General features: G+C 24.8%; 1 pseudogene; it reads right to left on the bottom strand.

Annotated features, from left to right (window-relative positions):
- Positions 1-371: 371 nt before the first annotated feature.
- LOC126555665 (uncharacterized) lies at positions 372-4,525 on the bottom strand (annotated as a pseudogene).
- Positions 4,526-6,152: the final 1,627 nt, after the last annotated feature.

Raw genomic sequence — 6,152 nt, 5'->3', positions numbered from 1 at the left:
TAGGGAGTCCTTCGTGGGATAGCTGTAGGACTCTTACAAAGGATGCATAAAGGAATCCTTTAAAGGGAACACATAATAGCAATATTAAAATTGTAATTTGTGTTTTGTGCATTAATTGTGATACAGCGTAAAATACTATACTAAATAGTAAATACCTACAACATTATGACACTATCTACTTTTTTATCAATTCTATAATGTATTGTAATGTATTAACATAATACATTACAATACATAATTAAATATTTTTAGTTTGAAGAACAATATTAAATTAAAACAATTAAAAATATATATTTGTTAAGACTTAAATTGTTTAATATACAATGAATAAACAATTATATTAAAACAGTTTTGTTTTTACACCAATTTTTTTATCTCTCTTTTGAGTGGCGTAAGTAGCTTGTTACTTGTATATTTATTGCATCTGGGGTGGTGGATGGAAATTTTTTTTGAACAGTATCTGTAAAATATAACAATATGTATAAATATTTGATGTTAATAAACTATAATACAATCACATTCACATGATATATTATTAAGACTTCAATTTAATTATAAGTTATAACACTTATACAAAAACCTGGTGGTATAAAAACTAATAAAATTCTACTCATTCTAGTAACCAGTAGGCATGATACATTTATACAGAAATGCAAGATTCATCATTTAAAATATGTTAAATTTGATTTAGTTTTCAACTCCAAAAATAACTCTTAAATAATTGGGATTTAAAAGTTAGTGGTACCTGATGACTGATATCACTGAAAATATATTGTAAATTAAATAGAGTACCTAGTATAGTAATTCTGTGAAATTATCTATGCTGCACTAATTGATCCCGTGTTTCAAAAAAATCACATGATTTTTGTAAAAAAAAATTAAGTTAGTAATTCTTTTCAACTTTTAACAAAAACATATGTATATATATTTTAAATTAATAAGTGTTTAATTTTACAATAAATAAAAAAAAACAGAATTTGATTGTCTACACACAGATGATATATCAATAATAGTAAATCCTTGTGGGACACCCTATACAACATTGTTTAAATTATAAAAATTATGGTATAAATTATATAACTACTGACTAGATTAAATATTACAACCAACATTACTTGCCTAAAATACATTGATATAGGTATAGTTTGACAAAGCCAATTTTCTTTTTATCTGTGTTATTTCTTTTTTTTCCAGTGAAATTAATTTCGCAGCCCAACTCATCAGTTATAGAGTGTTCCAAAATTCTTCTCAATAGTACCGTGTAATCTTGCCCGCCGTAATTATTGTATTGAGAACACTGTACATAAAATAAAAATCATGTTATATAATATTATTAGAAGCAATCAAACTTTTATAATATTGTCATAAGAGCTTGCAATTAAACTTATAAATAAAATCACTAAATCTTACTAGGTTTCGAACAAAAGTTTTATCTTTCAACTCATTTTCTAGTTCTTTTAATTGATTTTCATTAGCACATGGTAATAACTTTTTGTACTTTGAAGAAAAAGTTGAGTCTTCTTCTTGGTGGTTTATCATTGTTGCTCTGCTCTCGAGAAGTTCATCAAGTTTGCTCATTATGTTAGCTTGGCCACGCAAAAGTGCTTGAAAATATTCTGAAGAGTGAAAATCAAAGCACAATTAATATTAATTGAAACAATACATTAATTTATTTATAAATTATTAAATTAAATTAACCATAATTTAAAAAAAAACTAATTTTAGATGTACATACTAGTGTTTTTATCAATGTGTTTAGTTGGAGTCCCTTTATGATGGATATTTGAACAATTTGTGATTCATGTAATAAATTATAAAAACAATAATACATTTGGGTTATTAAAATAAAATTTAAGTCTTATAATTTTACCAGTTGCTCCACCACTGAGAATGTTATATTGAGTTGATGAAGGAAGTTTTTTAAATACCTACTGGTGATTGATGAAACATCTCAGGACTTACACCTAATTGACAATAAAGTAATGGTATTAAAATTAAATGTAACAATTTTACATCAATTATTATAATTTACTCTGTTGGTCATTATTAACCTCCTTGTCTGAAGCTACAGCATTTTTATATGGACTAACAATGTAATTACTAATCCTTGGTCCTAACACAAAACATTAAAATATTAATTATCACTACCAGGTATAATCTAAATCATAGGAAAAAAGTATTCATAAATATAAATTTACCAAAGTTGTTATCATTTATTGCATCAAAATAATTTGGAGAGCTTGATGAGTGTCTGCCATGCATTAGAGGAGAATATTGGGTGAATATAAGATCTGAATATAAAATAAAATAATAAAATAAGTTTTAAAGAATTTATGTGTTAAATATGTGTTACCTTGACCATTATCATCATCTTTTAGTAATCCAGTTGGAGATTTAGCTTTTTGATTGAAAATCAGTTCTTTATCTAGAATTATACAATGCAAAAATTAAAGTGTCTAAAAAACGTGTATTACAATTTACCTTGACTATCATCATCATCTGTTAGTAATCTAGTCTGAGATTTAGTTTTTTGATAGACAAACAGTTCTGAATCTAGAAAAATATAATTTATGAAGTACAATTAATACCTATATATTAGGGAAAACTACAAGTTATTAAAGCTATTGCAATGACTAAAATTATTTTCATTTAAGAATTTAGTTTGTGATTCATATTTTTGAGATTCAGAAGTAAATTTAATGGGTATAAAATCTGAACCTATTGTAATTCATAAAAATAATTATTTTATCTAAATAAATAACTCATCCAATATTTGAATTTACCGAAACAATCAACATTTTTCTTAAATAATTTCTTTTTTGATTTCACTTCTGTAGAGCAACTCTGATCAAAAGAAGATACTGAAAAACATAGTTATTTAATTAAAATAATGTAAATTAAACTGTATAATAATAATAATACATAATACATCAAACAAAATTATGTATAATTTACAAATAATTGTAGTCAAAAAGTTTAAAAAAAAACGTGCCTTCATTAGAAGTTATTTCAGGAAACAATTTTCTTTTATGATCTAGGCAATAAAAATTGTTATTACTTTATATATATATAACAAATAAACAACACTAAATAAAATATACTTAATTATTTATAAAAAGTTATTTCATTTAATGAAATACCTGAATTTTGTGGTTTTGTTTTTTCATGGCATATAGGATAAGGTGGTATATTTGTAGGAGATGACAATAATTGTTTTATTTTTGGTCTTCCCACTATAAATTAAAAATATTGTTAAAAAAAAAAAAAATGAAGTAGGTACCTATTTTTAAATGATGGTAAACATTGAACAAAATTGAATAATAATTCACAACTGATCAAATGTCTTGACAAATATATCACATACCTAGCCTATTATGAGGTGAACCATATTTTTCTTTTGTTTTTTTAGCTCTGATTTTCCGTGTTTTTTTTTTGAGTATTTTCTGCATCTGATGTTGTAATGGAAGACAAATTGTACCGTACAATTTGATTCAGTTTCTCTAGTCCTCTCTCATAAGTAACTACAAATTAAAATAACCAAAGACATTAAACTAAACTATAAAAACATACAATTATAATATCATAATAAAAATGATTAAAAGTTTAAACTATCAGCTGTACATTAATAAAGGTTATTTTTATGGAACAAATTCTCTTAACCAGCTAATGCAAACTTTTTTTTGGAACTTACATTAATTATATTAACTGTTTAAGAACAATGGTGCAATCAGAATTTGTTAATTTGACTTAATTTTGAAGTTTTTGAAATTTGCGATTTTGTGTTTTTTAACGTATACCCATCAATGGAATAATTGAAGAAGGTATGAGAAGTAACATAAGTATGTTGCTAACATCTAAAGGCCACAACATTGAAACTAAGTCTGACCAAAAAATTCTGATTGTACCATTGTTAAATAATAAATAGTTTAAAATACCTACCTAGATAAGTTCCCAAAAAAAAAAAAAAAATCAAAAATTTTACATAGGATGGTTAAGTACATTTCAGCGATTTTTATTAATTTAAACAAAAATAGCATAATTACTTAATTCTTATTCTAGCATTATAGTATAAATATTATGTTATTAATTATATTAGTAACCAGTAGGTATTAATAGTACCTATTACTTATCAGTATAAATTTAAATTTTACATACCACTTGATCCTAAAATTTTTATAACATCAACAATATCCCATGTAGATTGAGGATCGATCATATGACGGACAGCTAACTTCATTTGCTTTTCCTTCTCAATATGGTTAGGATATTTACACTTTAATTCACCATTAACTCTTCCTACCCACTTTCTTGGCATAAGTTGAATACCATCACTGAATTCGGCAATGAAATAAATTCTAGGATGTGCAATTACATTATTCAATTATTGTCTTATTATTATTTGAAATTAAAATCAAGATCAATCGAGTACAACTGAATGCAGACTATAGCTATCACTAGCGGGTAGGTCAACTTAAGGTGAACATACTATAATGACTACTTACCTTGTTTTATCAAACAACTCCATAATGGTCCGTTGAAAATTTGAAATGTCAAATGCCAATTTAATTATTATATTTAAATATAAGTTATAGGTAACTAATAAGCACCTATAATAAAACGTTATAAAATTACAATTTAAATTAACACTTGTTCATTAAACGGTGCGTCATTCACTCACAATATGCGACTATGGCACTATACGTCTATACTATGCGTATGCCGTAAGCGAGAATATTATGCAAGAACTATTTCAAGAAAAGATAAAATATTATATTTGGTAAAACCATGGAAAGAATGGAATTATAAGCTTCCTACCATGATATATTTATTATATCATGCTTCCTACCTAAAAATATCATTGACCGGTATATAATTCACGAACTAAGATATATCTAGTATATCTTAGTTGGTGATATAAATATTATTAGTAAACACAAGCCAATGATATCGATCTATTAATAACCATGAATACTAAAATAACACAACAGCTGTTCTTGATAAAGGTATATTGATAATTATATATAATATATAGTAATAAATGAAACGTGAAACCTTACTGGCCCATGATACTATGATAGTTAGAATTTATAAGGTTGAAATTTGAAATTACTAATTAGTCTTAGTGATTGTCGATTGTCGAAACTCGAATGTCGGTTGAACGAAGATTAATTATTGTTACGTATTTCATAGTAGATATTTCCAATTTTTTTATCGATAATTTACAATAATATTCAATAGATAATTAATGTTTGATAGGTACTTAATACTTATAGGATACTCTGTAAACTGTTTGGCAATTGTCAATTTGTATTTAAAATTTTAAGTTTATAATATAATTTTAATAGGTATTATATTATAAACAAATTTGAATTATTGTTTGTTTTGAAGTTCATACCTATTTGATTTAAAAATTAAAAACTAAAATGTAAGTGCCTAAGTACTAAGTACGTATCGACGTTCTATTTCCATGTTTCTCAATATTGCATGACCATTTAAAAATAAATATATTTATAACATGTAATAATAATGTATAATAAGTCTTCTGCTTACATCCTAGGCCAAAAAAACCATTATCATTAATGACATCTGGCCATCGACGAAGATTGATTCGAAATCAATTAAATTAAAATATCGCCCAGATTGAAGTAATTATCTTGATTATTAAAAATGTTAATAGTAGGTATAATTTTTTTAAGTAGGTTGGTTTAGATGTAATTTAAAATAATTTTTTGGTATTATAAACCTTTAATATATTTTAATATAACCAGAAATGTGTAGTATTTCAACATATTTAAATTAATATGGAATAAAAAGTATAGTTTTTTTTTATATAAATTAATTTTATTTCCATTTTTTTTCTTATATCCAATTACTGCATACAATGCTAAGATCGTATCTAATATCTTCAAAATAATGTAATGAACATAGATAACTTTGAGAAGGTTCAGTTTTCCTTTTTCATTTAACATTTTTAAGGATCATAGATTGAAAAGCTGAGATAGACATTGGAAATCATGTATCTAACTAATAACTATATAGCTGCTACCAATTATTAATTTATCTTGGACTTTTGTTATTTGTTTCAATTTTATTGTATAGTACTTGTAATTTTAAGTAATTTATTAATACACCTTTTTTATTACCGATGCTCA

This window comes from Aphis gossypii, unplaced genomic scaffold (assembly GCF_020184175.1).
Source record: "Aphis gossypii isolate Hap1 unplaced genomic scaffold, ASM2018417v2 Contig00982, whole genome shotgun sequence".
Lineage (NCBI taxonomy): Eukaryota > Metazoa > Arthropoda > Insecta > Hemiptera > Aphididae > Aphis > Aphis gossypii.
This window is presented reverse-complemented; position numbering and strand designations above follow the sequence as displayed.